The 22,201-nt window shown below is 41.1% G+C and overlaps 1 pseudogene; it reads right to left on the bottom strand.

Moving 5' to 3' along the window:
* Positions 1-4,664: 4,664 nt before the first annotated feature.
* On the bottom strand, positions 4,665-8,839 carry LOC121942181 (annotated as a pseudogene).
* Positions 8,840-22,201: the final 13,362 nt, after the last annotated feature.

The raw sequence follows: 22,201 nt of genomic DNA, 5'->3' as shown, positions 1-22,201 counted from the left end.
AGCACAATCTAAAAGAAAAAACGCTCGAAGATTTTTAGATATTTCTTTGTCAGAGGGGCCACAAAGTATGAATTTAAGCTTCTGGTTGATGATGCTACATCGACTCTCAACCATTAAAGTTCTAGTGTGTCGGATTTAGGGGCATCTGTTTGCAGAAATGGTATATATTATTCTGCTTTCATTAGTTTATAGATACCTGAAAATAAAAAAAAAAATTGTGGTGTTTTGTTACCTTGGAATGAGTTGTTTATATCTCCATCATGGATGTGTAAAGAGAACTGGATACAGCGTTGGAGGCGGCCGTTCATTCCTAAGATAGTTGGCTCAGATTGACTTGACACGTGTAAAATTAACCGGACCTTCTGCATCATATGGCTCATAGAGCAAATGCTCTAATGGCTAAATTTTGGTTAAGCGCTCCTCTAACGTGAATGGTGATAAATTTAATCACGCTGCTCTTCTAGACTTCTTTCCAAACGCTATTGGACTGAATGGATCAAATCCTGATTGAGAAACGAATCATTCTGCAGGGGTTGTGACAGTTCAAGAAATGTATCCACAGATTAACAGAAGTCTCTTTCCCACTTTCACAGATGCAGAAGTTGAAGTTACTTAGTTTGGCCAATGTCTTCCAAGTCAACGCACTTCCTGGGGGTCTGATCAACATATTGAGCAGGGCCTGTTCGATGGAGTCTGTCATGTTGTTTCTACAGTAGCACTGGAGCACTGTAACACTGGCTCTGGATAGGGATATTTGGATTTTGTGTCAGCCACTATAATTCTCCCACACTTTGGAGAAGTTTTGATTCTGCAACCACACTGCCAGATACTTAATCCTTTTTAGTTTTAAGTTCTGGAAAAAAAACAACAACATATAAACAAAACAAACTGCACGCTTTTAAAACCACATCATACTGTATTTACTTCATTTTATAGGCCTATGTTCTTGTGAAATACCAGATATTGCAATTAGTGAATCAGGCCGTGTCAACCTGCCAAAAATGTCTAATAACATCTGACATTTGTGAAAAACATCATATATTTAAACTGGAGTACAAATAATAATCATACTCAGCTATTTCAAATCACAGTATATTTATGGTTTCATTTACAGGGGTTGGACAAAATAACAGGAACACTGCATGATGCAACCCAGTACAGCAGACTTGCAATAATGCTATATTTTTGGAAAATAAATAAATAAAACAAATAAATATAGAGTGTGCGAGAGAGAGAGTGTGTGCATGTGTGTATGTGTGTGTGTGTGTGTGTGTGTCATACTGCTAGATGTTTCTGTTATTTTAATCCGCCACTGAAAGTGTCAGAAATTAAAGTTCAGGTCAGATGCTACATTTTCACTCCTGTGAGCGCCTCAAAATGAGCGTCCATTCTCATTCCTATACAGTATTTTCCCACAGCTAGAGGAGTTGGAGTAGATTCAAATCCTCTGGGACCACAGATTTAGCCTACGACAACGTTCCACAAAACATTTGGCAAAACAAGAGCCAAGAGCTACAGGGGGGAAGCTGACATCAGCAACATGCGCCATCAGAAATTAGTCACGACAGCAAACCAGCAGTCCCCTGTCCCCCTACGTCCCCCCGGCTGGACAATCAGGAAGGGATGGTTATGATGGACACCTGACGCAGCTCATCTCTGTCAGAGGAGAGTTCATACACTGTAGGCTGTGTGTGTGTGTGTGTGTGTGTGTGTTAAAGCTATGTTTAAGACAGAGGGCCTGCGGGGAGTGAGAAGTAAAATGTGTGCCAAACATGGAACAGCTGCTAAATGGGGATCTGCTGAGGAGCAGGGAGTACACGGGCCTTAATGGAGCTGCAGATTGCTCTGTGGCAACACAGTCCGTCACTTTCAGCGGCAGCTTTCTCTGGGCTCTGTCATATTCCACTGATGTCGTATCCTACTTAGAAAATATTAGTCAGAGTGCAAGTGGAGCGAGTGAGGGCTCCAGAGGGCCTGTCTGAAGAAATAATTCTGCAGGATTTATCAAAGGATGAAAACTCTTTGGAAAGCAACAAACACACACGTTAGTTCAACAACACAAAGTTATTTATTGCTGCAAAAATCAACACCTGTTTAGATAAATCCATATATAATCCACCGCTCATCCTCTCTCTCTCTATACATACATGTTATACACTTGTATTTACGTACAAATTTGAAAAGAGCTGGCACAATGTCTCAAACCGTAAATCTCTAAGACACACAGTGACGTTTTCAGTGGTTTTAGACAGATTTGGATACAAGAGCAGCCAACTGGTGCTGGATTTGCTGCTGAGTACCAAGGCGGTCTCTCGCTTTACGTATGCTGTGGCACACTGACTTCCCAAGGACTTAATATAATACATCCACAGGACTCACAAATGTGACAGGGGAATACATTGATCCTGGATTAGAGAGATGAGATTCACTGAGGTGACCAAAGCAGAGAGGAGTGAAGGAGGAGAGACTCGTATGATGTGTGAGAGAGAAATGCGAAAAGGAGGGAGGGTACAAATCTGGACAGATTTAGAAGAGAGAGAAAGCTTAATCAAAAGAAGTGGAGGAGGACAAGGAGAGACTAGTTGTGGCAGTGAGATGTCTTTTTCTGTTTTATTCTTGTAAAACAAGAAAATCAAAGTGCTGACCGAAAAGGCGGCAACAAAACGGCCTCTGTCTCTCCTCGTTCACCCCCAGAGAGTGCAGGGACAGCGGGGTATAAATTCACACTGTCCAGCAAATTAATGCCGGTCAGAGATCGTGTATGATGAATATCTGTTGGTTCTGCACTCAGACTGACCATGCATTAAAATCAGGTCATGAACTCACAAGCGGTACAAGCGGAGGTGACCGAGAAGAGATGATAAAAAGGACAGGAGCAACATACAGGACATGTAATGAACTAAAACCAGAATTAACGATCTTTCACTTAACACAAACAGTGGACCCTGAAGATCATTGGAGACTTACATTTAAAGGTGATTTAACTGTGCATGGGCAGATGGAGTCCTACACCATGTGTGCTTGTTTGGCACTGGCATTCAGAGTGACAGATTATTACACCCTCAGATATAAGGGATCTTGAAGGGACAGTTCAGCACAGAATCAAAAATAAAGATTTTTTTCTTTTACCTGTAGTGCTAGTAATCAGTCTAGATTGTTTTCGTGCAGTGTTGGAGATATCAGTCGTAGAAATGTCTGCCCTCTCTCAATTATAATGGCACTAGCACTCGGCTTGTGGTGATCAAAGCTCCCAAAAATACTTTTAAAAAACTTAACAGTAATGTCTCTTTCCAGAAATTATGACCCACTTACTCAAGATAATCCACAGACCTTGTTGTGAACAGTTTCATGTTAGAACATTTTTTTTCTCTACCAAACTACACCTGACAACTGTATCACTGCACAGAGGAAGGTGTGCATCTATCACTTCCTCCACCGAGTGACGCCATTAGTGTAAACACCTTGAGTAGTCACAACCGTTAGGTACCTGTCCATGAGTAGATGCACGCTTCCGTCTGTGCAGTGATACAATTGGCGGGGGTAGTTCTGTGAAATGAAAGTAGTTCCTACATGAAACTGCTCATGACAAGCTCTATGGATTATCTTGAGTACACGGGTCATGATTTCTGGAAAGAGCTGTTCCTGCTGAGGTTTTAAAATGTTTTTTTTTTTTTTTGGTGCTTTGAGCACCACAAGCTGAGTGCCATCTAGTTTCATTATTTTGGAGAGAAGCCAGACATCCCTACGGCTGATGTCTCCAACACTGTGCAACTCGCATCAAACAATCCAGATTGATAAATAATACTACAGGTAAGAGGAACAGTATGTGTTCCTGGTTTTGGGCCGAAACGCCTCTTTAAGGACATATTAGGTCACATGCTACATTTTCTGCGATAATACACAAACATTTCTGTCAAACTGGTAATCTCAATGGACATCATGAAATGGGCTCTACTTTTTTTTTTTAAATCATAGACTGAAGGAAGCCTTTCATAGAGAGGTTTCAAAAACTACAGCCTCTTATTAATGCTGTCTCGCTCCTTTAATATGGGAGCCGACAGCTCGTGTTTATTTTTGGCAGCCTGGATAATGTCCGTAGATTGCTGGTGAGGGGTTTGCAGATGACAGGGATGCCACAGATGCCAATGCCAGATTTACTATTTATATTCAAGACTTTACATATATTATTTGTGCAGCAATATAAGCACCAAGTGTTTTTTGTGTGTGTGTGTGTGTGTGTGTGTGTGTGTGTGTGTGTGTGTGTGTGTGTGTGTGTGTGTGTGTTATTCTGCTGGTCAAGAATAGCTGGAGTGTCTTGGTTTAGGAGGATTTGGAAGGACATACCAATGGGCCCTGGCTGCTTGGGTGAGGCTGGCTGTTTTCCCAAAATCTCTCAGAGGGCAGAAAGGGTGAGTTAAAGAGATGGGGTGTCACCTCAGTCGGGTGTGGCTGCGGGGACAAAGTGTTTAAATTCCTTGTTCACATTCCTCAGTGCTTACACCAAGAATTTAGGGTGTCTGGGAACCTCAGTGTTAGAGCACGTGTAACACCAGTAATGTCCTGAGGTGTTTGACTCGTATACCCTCAATATTTCTGTCTATTTAAACATCAAAAAAATCATCATAAAGAGAGAAGAAAACATAACTTAAACCTGTTGAGCCATTCTAATAATCCTTCCCTCCGATGCTACAATCGTGAGTTAGTAGGCACACGTGAAGAGACGAATTGTATCCTCTGGGAGTAGATGAGGTCCGCCACATACAGTGCAAAGTTAACGAAGGAGAAATACCGCCACCACGACCTTGCTGTCCCAGGGACACTTCCCCTGAGGGCATGACGACGGTCTCCATGGAGAGCCGTATTTTGTGTCAAAGCAGAACACTGGCCACACTACTGACGCACTCAGGTAGAGCAGAACTTCCAGGAGGGTGCACACTACCACGAAGCGCTCAAACGGCAAGCAACGCACAGCCTTCGTCCGCCCGCACACAGTCATGACGACCACTAGTGCAGTCAGAGCAAAGCAGAAAGCGTAGACGACAACGCAGAAGATTGTGGCAGCGTAGCGGGGAATACTCACTCCCGTTGGCCAGAGCTCCAAAGATGATGCAGGCCACAAAGCCCTGAACGACTTTGAGGAGGCCAGAGACAGTGGCCATGTAGCCCACCACAACCTGGCCCGGCCTGGCTCGGCACAGAGCCACCTCAGCCCCATAGGCCAGAGAACCCAGGATGGAGCAGACGGTGACGGCAATGCGGAAATTTCGGACATCACAGCCAGCGTAGGGGCACTCGGATCGGACAAAGAAGAGTGGGTAGACCACAGAGGCTGTCACATACCTGAAGAAGAAGAAGACGGAAAAACATGAGTGTAAGCATCATGTCATCGAAGCAGGACAAAAAAAATCTGGAATGTCAATGTGATGCAAATAGACCATGAGATGCGGCTGAGAGACCTGATAAAGCTAGTATAAGGACCTTAAATTATGATTTTTTAAAATATTTTTGTGTGCAAAAATCTGTACTGACTTTTTTGCCACTTGGGGGCAACAAACTGTAAACACTAACATGTTATCACACCTTATAAAGTTAACATGGTGAACTTGTAGCTAACTGCTTTATTTACACCTCCAGCAGACCTCTAAGTCTAATTTCAACTCGCCTTTTTGCTTTGCCCTTCTCTCAACAAATATCCTGCTACATTTACCAACTTGCTGCTAACTTTGTGCCAGCTGTTTTGGTGTTTATCCGGTAATGTACAGTGGGTTTATCAGAGCTACCTAGAAATAACACTGGTGGGGGCAGAAACACAATTTGTGGTCCTAAAACAAGCAGCTAAAAGAGGTTAAACTGCAGTATAGAAATGAGACAACTGCAGTTAAGTGATAATTTTCTGTAGGATTGTCTCTGTGAGTGATACACACAGTCAATTGTTTGATTGTTCATGAAGATATGAATTCTTTTAGGTTTGAAGGTACAATTTGTGAGTTATGACCAGAATTCTGGTTTAAAATGTTTAAAAGTAGAATTAACAGTTTTGATTTATGTCAAGACTTCTAAGTATTGCACAGGAAAACTAGTGTGAAAAGACAGCATATTTTCACATCTAATTATTTTAACCAAAGCAGAGTTGGTAGACAGTGGAATCACTATCCAATTAATTACTACTATTTTAATTTGTTTCTGTCAAGTTTAAATGAAGTGTGTTTTTTTAGATGAGGTAACAGGGAAATTAAACTAGTCTGAATTCAGTGAAAGAGAGAAACCTCAGGTTTACGGTTGTATTTTTGTGTTTAATAATAAAAACAGTTGTTAGAATTGTTACTTTCTTAACATTTTATGTTAATTTTGTATATTTATTGGACTAAAAAAGAAGAGAAAGGCTGTATTATTTGGTTTGCCTGTGAAATAATGTGAAATATACCAAAAGTCTCCTTTGACAGATTTTGACAGTGCACAACCAATGAAAATATGGTAATGACAGCTTTTTAATACTGTGACACTGTAGCTTAAAACTGTCATTTGAAAACCTTTATAAGCAACTTCTAAGAATAATTATAAGAACTTGGTTCTTCAAAGTACTCCTCAGTACACTGAGAATTAACCAGTATATATATATATATATATATAGTATTAAATATATATAATTAAAAGTTTGATACAGTTTGTGTCTGATAATTAATGAGCCAATGAATCTTTGCAGGGAATTTGAATTGTGCATTGTAGGCTGCAACTAATAATTATTTTCTATAGTTTATTAATCTTTTGATTATTTTCTTGATTAATTAATTAGTTTGTTTGGTAAAATGTCAGAAAATGATGAAAGCCCAATATGACGTCCTCAAATGTCTTGTCCAAAAGATATTCATTTTATTATCTTAGAGGAGTTAGGAAACCAGAAATATCCACATTTAAGTGAAGCTGTAATTAGAGAATTCTGAGTTTTCTCTCTCGAAAAATTACTCAAACCAATAAGTAGGAGATTAATTTAATAGATGGCAATTAATTAAAAATGCATTAATTGTTGCAGCTCTGGTTGACTGTTGGACACACATTTGTTATTTAGAGGTGTTGAAGGTGAAAGTGTAACATTCCCATCATTCGTTGGTACTCCCCCCAAGGCTGTACTTATTTTTTCACAAAGCAAAAAAACAACATGTAAAAGCAGCTCCTCAGTCAAGTTTTGTTTGAACATCAACAACACAAACTAAAAACCAGAGTGGACATGTGACTTACATGAGCGTTGCGAATGCAGCACATGTGACGGTGAGGTTGTCCCAGGATACCGGCAGGCAGCTGTAGAGACGAGTGGCGTCCAGGAAGAACACCACAACCGTCATGGCAAAGCAGAAGCACCACGCCGCCATACAGAATACGCCATGTGAACCACTGTAGCCGGCACTGTGGGTTACCATGGCAATCACAGCACAGCCCATGGCCAACTGGCAGAGGCGGGCTGCACCCAGGGGTGAACAGAGGGCTCTCTTGTTGAGGTATTGGCCACCCTGTGAATCCATAACTCGTGGGTATAGGAGAAATTAATATCTTATATCCGCTTTTCACCAAAATTAGTGCACGTATGCAGGTTTTTTAAATGTGAAATTTCACAATAAACTCCTTTCCCAGTAGACTGGAGCTGTGTATACAGCTCAAGTATGCCTTTGTTTTCTTTTTCTCTGTTACACGTTTGACGTCACAGACAGGCTGAAAAATAGGTTAGCAAACAGTAAAGCAGCATGGAGACCAGTGAAAATATTTTTTATCTCTTTTACACTCGGTGCTGACTAAATCTGGATCGATGTTCGAGTGCTGCTTGGGCAGACATCTGCAGTATTTGTGGTGGTCTGTTAAAGCATCTTGCTGGCAAAGGGGCTGAAATTAGCGTGTCCACCCGGATGTCATAGTCCCATTAATGTAGACTGAACCTGATCAGAGCTGGAGCCGATAAATACCGATGACTACCACAGAGTCATTTGACCCAGGAGTTAATGCTGATTGTGTTAGTGGGTTTTTGTGTGTGTGTGTGTGTGTGTGTGTGTGTGTAGTGGAAAAGGGAATCAACAGTCTTCAAGGGGGGTAAAACCCTCAGGACCTTCGGGATGTCCACGAGAAATCACTAAAGGCATGTGGAGTTTAAAGTCCAAAACAGTTCAAAGTTTTAGCTCAAGTCCATGTTAGCCCCACAAAAACAAGAACTAAGAACCATCCTGGTACAAAGATTGCGACATCCAGTGATCAAATCCAGCCTTGAGTCTTTCTTAGTCCAGTTTCTTGAAACTTCCAGCGTTCTTGATGAACATGTAGCAGGATATCCAGATGCTCAGCTGTTCTTAAGTGCTGTTGTTACCTTGTGTGGATGGGTGGGCTCTAGGTTTTGGATGCATTATTTTGTCGCTACCCATGCATGATCGCACTTTTACAGACTTGGTGGGGACTTTCTGATGCTCTATTTCTGTGTTGATGAATCAGAGAGTTTCAAAGATGTAGAGTATGACAAACAGAGGAAATCTCCCTTTGAGATCTTCTGTAAGAGCTCAAGCTGGCCAGGCGCTCACACACACACTCACCTTTCTGCTGAGAGATCACAATGACTCACCATACACACATATCCAGACTCAGTTCTGTGCACCCAAGTTATTCTCTCTATTTCAAGACCTTTTTGATCCAAGATTTTATCCAGCAGTCAGTCGAGTCCACCAGAAAAATAGCTGCAGCGTGGTCCAGTCCAAACTTTCAGCTGAAATGGTCTGATCCAGACTCAGTATCTCCTTGGATCAATCATACAGATACGCTTAGTTGGTATCTGTTGCTGTACAGCACTCATGGTGTGAATCCATGTGGCCACATGAGTCAAAGACACCATGAGCTCCATCCAAATGTCAACGCTAATCTCCTTACATTCTCTCCGTCACACACTCTTCCTCACACACTTTCTCCTGCCTCACTGTCCCTCTCCGCACTATGAGGAGGGGGTGCTGCTGGTCAGCCAGAGCAGAGTGGAAGTTATTTAGGGTTGGGCCATCACCACATGAGTGTTGGAGGGATGTGTACATGTGTTTGGGCGTGGAGTCCGGGCATGCAGATACGTTTCAGACCCAGACTCTGGAATGAGGTGGAATAACTCACTGATGTCACAGTGCACGGATCAGGACCGATATAAAACAGTCAGGTGACACAACATGCTGGAAACAACATGCGACACAATCAGAGTGATGTTAGATCGGAGTAATTAAACAAACAAACAAAAAAAAAAAACCTGGAGGATGTCAGTCCTGTTACCTCCATGTGAACAGGATAACTTTTCAGATGATTCTCCCTCTGTGCCCATCAACAGAGTCAATAATTCACATGCAAGCAGGCCTCTTATCCACGGAGCACCAAAGAGTTACATACAATTATGAAATAAATAAATATATGAATAATTTAAAAAATATATATACATAAACATACAAATTGGCTTTTTACATGTTAACACATAAATGTACAGTTACTTTTCCACTATATTGGGGAACAGAGGTGATCTCCAGATAGACTTCTGTTAATAGCTTTTTTGAGGCTGCTGATTGGCCATCTCCTTCTTTGCATAGCCTTAAGGTAACAGTTATATATTGCAACCTGTTGGTTTGGGATATACCTTTGATAGCACTGTGTGTTTTTACATTTTCATTTGGATAGAAATATTTTTTGATGGGATTTATTAATACATGAAAAACCCATGTTTTCAAAAATACCCATATCCATGTGTATTAGGCCTGTGCGCCTGTTTGGAATCGTGCAGGTAGCATCCATTGAGGTTACCAGAGCTATTTGCTAAAAACAGTTAGCTGCTGCAACTGGAAATGAGGTTGGTAAAATTAGAGTTTGGGGGAAAAAAACAAAACAACTATCTAAAATTACTGTACTTAGAAAAGAGACAATGGGATTTTAAGTGGAGTGCTAAACCTAAATTCCAGTGAGTTTATTCCAAAAAAGTGAAAAGGCAGCACATCTCGAGTCTTCAAGTCAAGGGGGACAAAATATTCAAATTTCACTTATTTATTTGGCTCACATTGACATGGCTCATAGTGACGTGAGCCAAATAAATAAGTGAAATGTGAGTGTTTTGTCCTCCTTGACTTGAAGAATCAATTATCTAAAATTGTTTGAATGGTGAGGGGAGGGGGGCAAACACAGACTAAATAGGCAGACAGGCCAGGATCAGCGATTTACTGCCAAAGTTGGTCTGCACAGGCTTACAAAGGAGGGCAGATTTGACCTGGATGGAGCAGGTAAAAAGGAATTAATCCAAATTAGGCAGTAGATCAGGCAGACAGGCAACAGAAGTTAAAACTCAGTGACAGAAAACCACATTGCAACTTGACCTGACAAGACAACAAAGGAAGTGGACCGATAAAGAACGGTAACACTGGGTGATTAATCCAGCATGTTAAACAAATGCATGGCAATCGCCGTAGCAGAGAGGACCATAGTGTCCTATGACAATAAACACAAACACTAAGTAATGACCCCAGCAGTGGTGAAGGCTCTGTGACATTTCTTATTTTGTCAGCAGGAAGCAAAATAATCTTTGTGCCAGATTTTAAAGGACCACCCTGCACATCAGAGCCCATTTACAAAGAATAACATATACTTCCAGCTACCCATTTTCTAAACTGCTGCTTCCGAAATACACACTTTATTATGTTATCATGCTTTTTCTAATTTATCAAACCATCCTCCCATGTCATGATCAGTAGCAGCCTCAGTGAGCTGTCCTCTGCACGCTGGTTTCATCATGTCTGTCCTCAGGTCTCTGTCTCCACCTGCAGGTGTGTGACGCCTGTTGTCTCTCTTCTCTACATGATTTACAATAATCTCAAAAAAAACATTCAGCTACACCTGAACAATGACCAAAGGATGACATGTGATAAAAGTGCAAGGTCTAAGCTGTATGCTATAGTATTTTTAATGGAAAAATAAATATTTTTTGTTAATGTTTTTTTTAATTCGTCACTTTTTGGCCATGATAGCTGAATGTTGTGAATCAAGTGAAATGATAACACATGCTGCTCACCATGACAGTATACCAAACAGTGTTACATTAGTGCCAATGTTAGCATGTGGACAAAAATTCAAAACAGCATTTAACAAGTATTGTCTATCTGCTACAAGCCAACATAAAAAAGACTATAATTTTTTTCTCTGAAACAACATCAGAAATATGATGCACTTTCCATCCAAAGCTGTGAGTCAGCTGTCACAGAGTCCCACACTGAAACTCTAAATGCATGGCAAAGTGAGCAGGATCATAGAGCCTTATGAAAAGTATAACTTTATTAAAAAACCATATTACACACATGAATAGTGTCAGTTTGAAGTGTTTTCTTTAAAATAGGTCAGTCTTCTTCACTAACGTCTGTGCAAAACAATCCCCAATTAAAATCGAGGGCGTTGAAACTGGTCTGATGTCAGACTGACATTTTCTGACCTGAAGAGGCCTTGAAGAGGATAAGACTGCGGACATAAACATCAGTCTCAAACCTCTGGCAGAGGGCCACTGCTTGGGCCTCCACCTCAAACCTCTGCCAGCAACCTGCACTGCTGCATCCACCTGCAGACTCCAGCAGAAAGCTGTAATCAAAAACCTCCAGTCTCCAGTCTTTCAGCAGCACGTCTCCCCCTGCACATTTTGGCAGACAGCTACAGCTTGGACCTTCACCCTGCCGCTTTCACCTGCAGATTCTTGCCAAGATCTCCACCTCAAACCACCAGGTAACTGGGGTCACAACCTCCACCCACAGCCTAAGCTGATACCTCCATCTGAATATTTTTTGCAGATAGCCACAACCTGATTTTGCCACCTGCAGCCGCATCTGAACCAACAGCGCCACCTGCAGATGCTGGCAGACAGCTGTGGCACCTGCAGCTCCACCTTCTTATAATTGTGTTCATTCAAAATGACAACTACAACCAATAAATACAGTGCAAAAAAGTAAAGTGCGAAACTAACATGTTTTCATCCCTTTATATGTTTCCTTTTGATATCATCTCAAGTATTTAAGAAAACAGATCCCAGGTCTTCATCTCACCATTGACATTGAAATTATAATTTCCAAATAATATATAACAAATAAAAAAAGATATGATGAAACTGCATAACTGTCAAATTCAAATGTTGCTTTACTGGCTAAACTAAAAAATGTGAACCCGATTTTATACAATTCTTCCATTTAACAGTTTAAAGCTGAATTTCTTTTTATTTTTTGGCTAAATGTTATCAGAGTTCAGAAAAATTAACTCCAGAAATGTACTCAAATTTAGTTGGATTGATGCAATAGATGTGCTTATGATGTACAGTGAAATCATATAGTTCACGTTTTTCTCATGCTAATAATCCGTTAGCATAGCCATTTCATAAAAACGGAGCCAGATGATGTATAAGCACATACATGTATGTATATACAAACATACACACACACAAACACGCACATACACACACACACATATACATGTTTATGTGTATTTGTGTGTGTGTGTGCGTGTGTGTGTGACGGAGAGAGAATGGAATCATAGAGCGGAATCTCAGAATGGATCCACCTCCTGATATAAGGCTGCACGTCTCTGCACAACCTCAGTCCCCTTGTAGCCTTCATCGTGTGAACCACAGATTTGAGAGCAACATACATCGAGAGGAAATCTTTGGAAAACCCAAAAGTTTGCAAATTGAACCATCAGTAAACGTATAACTAACAGGTAAGTAGTTAACACGTGCAGTTTTTTAGCTAATCTGAATTTACGGAGACAGATAAATCCCTCGAGGTTAAAACTTTTCACTTTTAGCTAACACACACACAGTTAACATAACTGTTAGCTAAATATTTTCTCTGAAGCGTGTTAGTTGTTTATACAACAATGCCCATCAATTTAAAAGTGTTTATATGAAGTAAAGTAAAATTGTCAGCAAAATGTACTTAAAGTACACAGACTAGAAGTACTCATGATGCTGCATATTGGCCCCAATAATAGCACTGCATATTGTGCAGTGCTATTATTAAATGCTATACGAAGATGCATTTAAACGTTGACAGCAGCAATTTAATGTTGATTAAGGAGGATACTTACGTTATTAAGTATAACTTATTGTCCTTATTAAACCAAGAGTCAGGATAGTTGTGTGTGTAATGGAGTTTTTAAAAAGTACAGAGTACAGTGTTTGCCCCTAAATGTGGTGAAATCAAAATATAAATATAGAGTCCCTCAAAACAGTACTTAAGTAATAAAATGATAAATAAACACCACTGGTATTACAGTAAGTAAAGTAAGAACATTCATGCCACAGTGTAGAAATATTTCCATATACATGTAAATGTTTACTGCCTTCAAATCTTACTGAATTAAAATTGAGATATAAAAGTTACAGGACTCACCATGCAGATTGGCTCCTTTTAAAGTGTCATATTATTGTATTCATTGCTGTAGTATTATTCTTGATGCATTAACATGTAAGCACCATTTTAATGTTGTAGTCAGTCCAGGTGAAGTTAAATCTTAGAGAAAGCATTAACTGATCACACATTTTGTATTTTTAGTCCATATGCACCAAGTAAATATCACTGTCACATAAATAAAATGTATCCCTGAATGAGTATAGTATTATAATCTATAATATATAATGTTACTTTCCATAACAGTGTCTCCAAACCAGCTTCCTGTAACCACCAGACAGAATCAGACAGTCATTCTTCTGGAGTTCAGAGAAAAAAAGCTGCAGAGAGACGGCATTCACAACATCTCTGCCACCAAAATGGATCCCTGTGCAGAAATTGCACCTGAAATCGAGGAGATGGAGCGGGAAGAGCTGCTTTCTACTCTCCTGTTGACCATAAGTGAAATGCTGGCCGATGCCAAAAATTCACTTCCTCCATCTCGTCCTCCTGTCACTGCTGGGCTGGACCTCGACTTCCAGCCTCAGCCAGCGGATGGTCAGGGTGGAGGTTATGGTGACGTCATGCAACCAGGTCACCTGCAAAACCAGGCATATAGCCAGGGACAGGTAAGACACCAGGGAAAGGTTAGGGACAGGGTTCGAGTGATATTGGTTTTTCAGGGCCGATACTGATACAGATTGTTAGTAGTTACTGAGACCGATAACCGATATTTGCAATCGATATGCATTAACAATAAAAATGAAAGTCTTTCGTCAGTATTAAGAATTTGGAATTTAACAAACTCCAACAAAACTGTGTTTAAATGCCTGTAGCAAATGTTTAATCAAAACTGAAACTTTCAACATCAAATACAGAAAGTTCCCAGCAACTTTTTTTTACAAAGTCAAGTGAACATTTAAATAAAAAAAAAAATTAAAAAAGGCTAACAGTTCCTTCCATGCTGACACTTTCTTTGCACTTTTTAATTCCCAATTTTATCGATGATCATCAAAATAAAACAGCGATACAGATAATCTGCAAAAGGCCAAATATCTGTCCCAATAATCATCCAGGCCGATAATCTGTAGACCCCTAGTCAGGGATAGGTAGTAGATCAATATTGATATAGATACTGATTTATGGTTAATGCCTCATGCCAGAACAGCGAAAGAAAAAAAAAAGGCAAACTTAAATGTTGTCTCCCTCAGTGGTCCCTTCATTGTGAGACTCGAGAGCTCCGTATAGTAAAGCAGTGACCATAACTCTGTTCTAGCTCAACACTTTTCTGGATAAGAAACTTGAGAAGACTATAGTTTAATGTCACACATGGTAATGGTGACTTCTCATCGGTATGATAAACCTCCAGTTATTTCTTTAATGGATGTTGGAAATGCGGTTTCCTCGAGTGATTTGATCAATTTAAATACACAAGTATGATTAACAGAAGCAAACAGAATCTCTCTACATGTATAGATATGTTCCTGTGGCGTTCTATATGATTTTCATTGGATAGTCTGATAGAGTGATTTACATTATTGAGATTTTGTGTTCTGTGTCCAATCACAGTAAAGATTGTGTTTTCATGCATGAAAGATGACTGTTGGTTTATGTAATAGTACATTGAGTGTGTGTATTATAGTTTGCTAACCTTCCCTCTCTCTCCACAGTACATGCCTAATCAGTGGTCTGTGAACAATGGCCTGACTATGGCAGCCGTCAGCTTCCCTGCTGCTGCTCCTCCACAGACAGCAACGGACTTCGGCTTCCCTGCTGCTGCTCCTCCACAGACAGCAACGGCCTTCGGCTTCCCTGCTGCTGCTCCTCCACAGACAGCAACGGACTTCGGCTTCCCTGCTGCTGCTCCTCCACAGACAGCAACGGACTTCGGCTTCCCTGCTGCTGCTCCTCCACAGACAGCAACGGCCGTCGGCTTCCCTGCTGCTGCTCCTCCACAGACAGCAACGGCCTTCGGCTTCCCTGCTGCTGCTCCTCCACAGACAGCAACGGACTTCGGCTTCCCTGCTGCTGCTCCTCCACAGACAGCAACGGACTTCGGCTTCCCTGCTGCTGCTCCTCCACAGACAGCCACGGCCATCGGCTTCCCTGCTGCTGCTCCTCCACAGACAGCAACGGCCTTCGGCTTCCCTGCTGCTGCTCCTCCACAGACAGCCACGGCCTTTGGCTACTCTGCTGCTGCTCCTCCACAGACAGCCACGGCCTTCGGCTACTCTGCTGCTGCTCCTCCACAGACAGCCACGGCCGTTGGCTTCCCTGCTGCTGCTCTTCCACAGACAGCCTCAACCGCTGGTCACCTTGCTGCTGCTCCTCCACAGACAGCAACGGCCTTCGGTTATCCTGCTGCTGCTCCTCCACAGACAGCAACGGCCTTCAGTTACCCTGCCTCTGCTCCTCCACAGACAGCCACGGCCGTCGGCTGCCCTGCTGCTGCTCCTCCACAGACAGCAACGGCCTTCGGCTGCCCTGCTGCTGCTCCTCCACAGACCGCCACAACCCTTGGTCACCTTGCTGCTGCTCCTCCACAGACAACAAGGGCCTTTGGTTACCCTGCTGCTCCTTCACTGACAACCACAACCGTTCGCTGCCCTGCTGCTGCTCCTCCACAGACAGCAACGGCCTTCAGTTACCCTGCCTCTGCTCCTCCACAGACAGCCTCAACCGCTGGTCACCTTGCTGCTGCTCCTCCACAGACAGCAACGGCCTTCGGTTATCCTGCTGCTGCTCCTCCACAGACAGCCACGGCCGTCGGCTGCCCTGCTGCTGCTCCTCCACAGACAGTAAGACCCTGGTTAACCACACACACCGACTGTAAATGAGGTTCACTTCTAGCGTGTCACAGAATCTTAATTTTCTGTGTGAAGACGTATTTTTTCCTGAATGCATTAACTTAGGCTTGTTTTACGTTATGTACCAGATCTGCAGTTAAATACACACTCCTGACACCTGGATGTCAGCTGACACCATTCATCTTGTCTTCATCTGTTCTCTGTGTTTGTGTCTCCAGTGTACCAATGTGCCAGAAATGAAGCTCTCTGATGGCGAGACCCTGCATTTTGTAGGGGTGCTGTAAGTAATACACACACACAATTGCAAAAAAGAAACACACACACACACACTCACGTCTACACTGCTATTGAGCTTCTGTTTGTATCGTCAACACAAAACAGTTTGTGTTCAACTCTCTGTATCTGTGTAGGAATGGAGGAGTGTTTTACAAGGCGCCAGAAAATTTCACTGATCCTGCCCCTGCTGCTCCTCCTCTGAATACCTCCTCTTCAAAGTCTTCAAAGTAAGATTTTTTCCTTAACAGTTCTGGTCAAAATGCACCCTTCCTTTTTTTAACTCATGATCTGTGGCCATTAATAAGCCAAACTCAATCAACTTTCAATCATCTTATATTTAATTTCTAGTAGCTGTTTGATCTTTAATTTGTCTTCCAAAATCCTGCATGAATGTTGTTATTATATGTTTCTTTTGATGGGTTTTTATTTAGCGACACAGCACGGACAGGGTTAATGTCTTGTATTGTTCTTGTTTATCTGAATATTTCTCTCTAAAAAACGTCTCTGTCTGGTGGTTTTAGAAGAAAGAGGAAGTGTGACAGCCAGTATGTGAAGAGACCTCCAAACGCCTTCATGCTCTACCTAAAGGAGCAGAGAGCGAGTGTTGAGGCTGAGATGGACGCTGGAGGGAAAGGGAGTGCGTCCGTGAACACAGTCCTGGGACAGAGAGTAAGTTTGTTTGTGCTGTATGTTTGAGACACTCAGGGTTACAAACCTGATCAAAGTTTGGTGAAAAATAACTCCAACTTTGCATCTTTAGTGTGATTGTGCTTTTCATTTGCTGTCTGTTGATATGGTTCTGGCCTGTAGTTGTGTGTGTGTGTGTGTGTGTGTGTGTGTGTGTGTGTGTGTTATGGTGTGTGTGTGTGTGTGTGTGCGTGCTTACTCACAGTGTGTTGTCGTTTGTCCACAGTGGCATTCATTGACGAGGGAGCAGCAGGCCAAATATTTCGACCAGGCCAATAAAGAACGACTGCTCCATGCCCAGCTTTACCCAGAATGGTCCCCCAAAGATAACTATGTAAGTACACACTGCTCACACACAATTTAGACATGTTTCTATCACTCATGAATTGAAACAAGATATCAGACGGAAAGTCTAATGTGTTGTTATATGTTTTTGTGTAGGGCCGAAAGAGAAAAATGCAGAAGAGCAAAGCCTCCACCTGGACAGAAGGTAAGACATCATTTAATGTGAAAGGTGATGAAGACAAGATCACTTACAGACAGTCCTGGAGATGAAAACTCCTCTTTGCCACGATGAAGACAAGATGACATCTGACCACACTGCATTATGAACAAAAAACAAGAAATCCATATGCAAAGTTACTTTTAATGAAATTTAAACATTTGTCATTTGTGACACAGAAGTTGCAACCATTTACAAAAAAGTTCATTTTTTATCTAATATTACTATTAAAATGTTGTTTAATGCAGGTTTTAAGAAGAAGCAACTTGTTTTTTCAAAGTGTCTTGATCCTTTTTTTGTTCATTTGTGCTTGTTTTCAGCATCTGCATCCAGACCTGACGAGGAGACTCAACAGGCCAAGAGGCTGTGTGTGACACCTGCACAGACATCACTGACAGAGCCTTCGTCTTCACAAGCAGCTGCGACGGAGCCTCCTCACCTGCAGACAGTCCTGGTGCAGCTGCCGAACACACAGACTGCAGTGCCTGTGTGTGACCTCTGCCAGCTGCCACAGATGTATGACGTCAGCTTCCCCTCAAGGCTGGATTCTCCTCAAACGCCATCCACGTCTCTTGCCTCCGCTGCTGCACCGACTCAAACACAGTGTCCACCCACAGAGAGGACGTCAGACCCGACGACAGAGCCTGTTTCCTTCACTGCGCAGCCTCAGACGCCCTCCTCTCCACACAGAAGCATCTGGACTGTTGATTTAAATGAATTTCATGCCTAAAACATGAACATTAAATAAAAGAAAAAGTCAAGCAAACAGTATTTTGACTAAATCCATATTATGCCAAGTAGGTTTTAACCATAGGCTCTTTATATACAGTTGATGGTTTTCACATACAAGGAATTTGCTTCGGTGAAATGGTGCATAACATACACATTTTGGAGGAAAAATGAAATTAAAAGTATTGCAAAAATCAAGAAACAAAGCAAACAAAAATGTGAAAAATATGCTATAAAAATGTGTACAATATTTCTGAATTAAAATGGAGAGCTGTGCAGTTTTAAGAAGTGGTAGCAATTTTTGCAAACTGCAAAAAAATATGCAGGGATATATTTTACATATATAATGTTATATTATTAATGTATTTATGTAGCCCATTTCATGAATGAAATTCAACAAAAGTGCTGAACATAAAAGAACATAAACCATTTTTGATAGAAAAATTATAAAAACTAATGATAAAAAAAAATAATAACAAATAATAAACTGCAGGTTTAGACAAGATATATATTATATATATATATATGATTTTAATATATTATATATATATATATATATATATATATATATATAACCACCTTTGGCCCCCTTAGACCTTTGGGCAGACTGTTTTAGAGTTTAGGGGCATCATTAAGAAAAGCTGGCTCTCCATGTCTTTTAGCTCTGACCTCTGGAAAAAAGTGTCAAAGATGTGCGTTCTAATATAAAGCAGATGGACAGTCTCTCTGGGGGTGCTGAAGAAGCCAGCTGGATTCGGGGAGGAAGCTGTTCTTGTGGTTTGAGGTCTTGATCCTGATGGACTGCAGCCTCCTGCCAGAAGAGCATGTTTCAAAGTGTCTTGTGAGGTGTTTGGGTGCAATCTTTTCTGCCTAATTGAGGGTCCTGGAGGGTCTGTAGATTGAAGCCAGGCTCCTTCTCCACAGAGCGAGAGATGCCCTGCAGTCTGCGCTTGTCCTCGGCAGTGGCAGCAGCGCTGCAGGCGGTGATGGAGGAGGGTGAGGATGGACTCAACAGGCCTTTCTCACAGCAGATGTTTGACTTGTCACAGTAGGAAAAGCACAGGTGTCGCTGATGACGCTAACGATGGTGTGGCTCTATTAAAGTGCTTCAGTGAGCGTGACCGTCAGCCAGCACGCAGGATACCAGGAACCTGAAGTCAAAGCAGCTAAATGAAATTCAGACATTGTTAATTTCATCACGTACAGCTGTGCTTTTCCTCCTGTTACAAGTCAAATGTCATGAAAAAAGGACCTATGATGGGAATGGAGAAGTACAACACAATCGTCTTTGGAAGGTTGAACTTCCTGTACTGAGCTTTTTTGAGGTCTTGGGTAACGATGAAGCACCAGAAACATTTGTCAAAAAATAGTAATATTAACAGGCAAACTCTCGCACATTGTCCAACTTGAAAGAAAACATTTATTTGCATTTCAGTACTAGACCTTCATTTGCCCGATGAAGGTCTAGTTCTGAAATGTTGCAAATAAATGTTTTCTTGCAAGTTGGACAGTGTGCTGGAGTTTACCTGTTAATTTTTTTTATAGGCATATTACTCTCCTGTCTCATGATATAGATGTGCAAAATAAATTTTTTTAAAAAAATAACATAACACAGAAACAGCATATAAAATAATAACATCCACATGTTTAACATTTTAAAGGCCTTTTAAAAGACTTTTAAGGCCCTTGCTCAACGCAAATTGGCTTGATTCCTATTAAAAATCCAGGAAGAATTTAACAGGTAACAAGAAAATCACCCTTCTAGCAAAAAAACACCAAAAAAAAACCCAAAAACCCCCAAAAAACCCCAATGTGAAAGAATAAAAGAAAAAGAGAAAGAAATAAGAAAGAAAGAAATGAAGAAAGCAAAAAGGGAAAAAAAAAAAAAAAAAAAAAAAAATTCTGCAAATTTCTTGCAATTTGCCAAGTTGCTCTTTGCCTTTTCAGCCATGTTTTTTTTAAAAAGAAATCAAACAAATTTGCTCCGGTTTAAAAAATTTGATCTGACCCCAGTACAAGAAAACTGACATTGTTCCAGGTTTCAAAAGGTTAAAACCTCAACAATCCATCTTTTCCCACTGAGACACTTGTAGTGTTGAGGAGCCAGTTGTCATTTTTGCAGCTGCCACCAGGGACCACTGTTGTAGCAACGCAGCAGAGCTGCAGCTAAAAAAGACCCAGAGGCCCATGTGCTGACACCACAGCTTTTCATTACAGCCTCTGAATGTCCAACTTTGTCTGTGTAACCAAATGAACAAGCCAGCAGTGAGCTGACAATATTTGGACGTAACATGATTCAGAGGGAAAATGGTTTTGAGAAAATGTATATTGTAAGGCAGTTTTAATGTGGTACATTTAAGTTGTGTGGAGCTGAATTTGAGAATAAAGTTTCAGCTTTAAATTAATTAAAGATTGCACCCAACACCTCACTGACACTCAACCAACATCAACTCCACTAACGGTGCCCGTCGCTTTATTTAACATCAAAGCAAAGACTCCAGGGGCAGTTGGAAGTAATTAATTTGCAAGAGGGAGAAAGAAAACGTGTGTGTGCGTGTGCGCGCGCACGTGTGTGTGTGTGTGTGTGTGTGTGTGTGTGTGTGTGTGTGTGTGTGTGACAAGTGGATGGAATGCACTCCTCCCCTCGCACTGCCACAGCACACACAGTCCTGCTCCCCTCTGTGTTCAGCCTCTTTTTGAAGTTCCTCCAGCAGCTAAAAGAGGTGACAACATGTGAAAACATGGCTGCGCGCTGCTTGTTTACCTGTGTCAGAGACGTGAGGGCCCGTGAGAGTCAGATGCTGAGTGAATTTGTGGATCACTGAGGTCCATATCAAAGCTGTGGTCTCCATGGTTACAGGGAGAAACCTGAAAAATGCTGAGCTGCCCTTTAACGCCACTTTCACTTACTTTTAAACTCACATAAATAGACTTTGGTGTTACCTCAGATACATCCCATTCACTTCCCAAAAAATCAAAGCACAGAAGTGACAGAAAAAGAAGAGTAAGAGAAATGGTTGAAAGGTTTAATGATGGCTAGCAAGCTGCGTAACAAGTTAGTTTCAGTTCTTTAACTGTATGCCGTTTAAGGCTGATTTTTTTTACCCCTCAAAAAACTAACAAAAAAAAACAGCCCATCCAAATTACCTTTAAAATGCAGATACTGTGTGCCATCTTTGGATCATCTTTTGGGAATGCTGGAGGAGACACGTTCTTTGCTAACTAAACCACTGTTTATGCTAAAAAAAAAAAAAAAATGAAAAAATCAAACCCAAACTTGGTTAAAAAACTATTTTAACAGATTTTTGGTTTGTTTTTTTTTACAAATAAAAAACTTAATTCTATCAAATTATGGTCACAAATGTGTTAAGTTGAATATTTTAGAGTGGCCTTTTGTTGTGAACAGCTCAGAGCACACCTGTGTAGTAATGACGCTGTTTAATCAGCACTTTCATGCTGCACCTGTCAGCCTTAAAAAAGGAAAGGTGCCTACTAACATCAATTATAGCAAATTCATGACTAAATTTGAGAGAAAAAAGCCTTTTATGTGCATGAATTCTTGGACCTTAAAACTGTAAAAAAAACAGGAGAATAAAATAAAGGTGTTGCATGCAACTTTTTGTTTAGTGAAAATTGAAATCAGTATACTTCATTTACCACTAAATATATGATCCAACAGGCTTCATACAACTTAAGACAAGTGAGATTTAAAACTTTTATAGACTTTTTGTAATGCTGCTCAGAGTAAAAAAAACCTTATACAGTGGAACACATAAAAAAAAAAGGATGTTATGTTT

This window comes from Plectropomus leopardus, chromosome 4 (genome assembly GCF_008729295.1).
Source record: "Plectropomus leopardus isolate mb chromosome 4, YSFRI_Pleo_2.0, whole genome shotgun sequence".
NCBI lineage: Eukaryota > Metazoa > Chordata > Actinopteri > Perciformes > Serranidae > Plectropomus > Plectropomus leopardus.
This window is presented reverse-complemented; position numbering and strand designations above follow the sequence as displayed.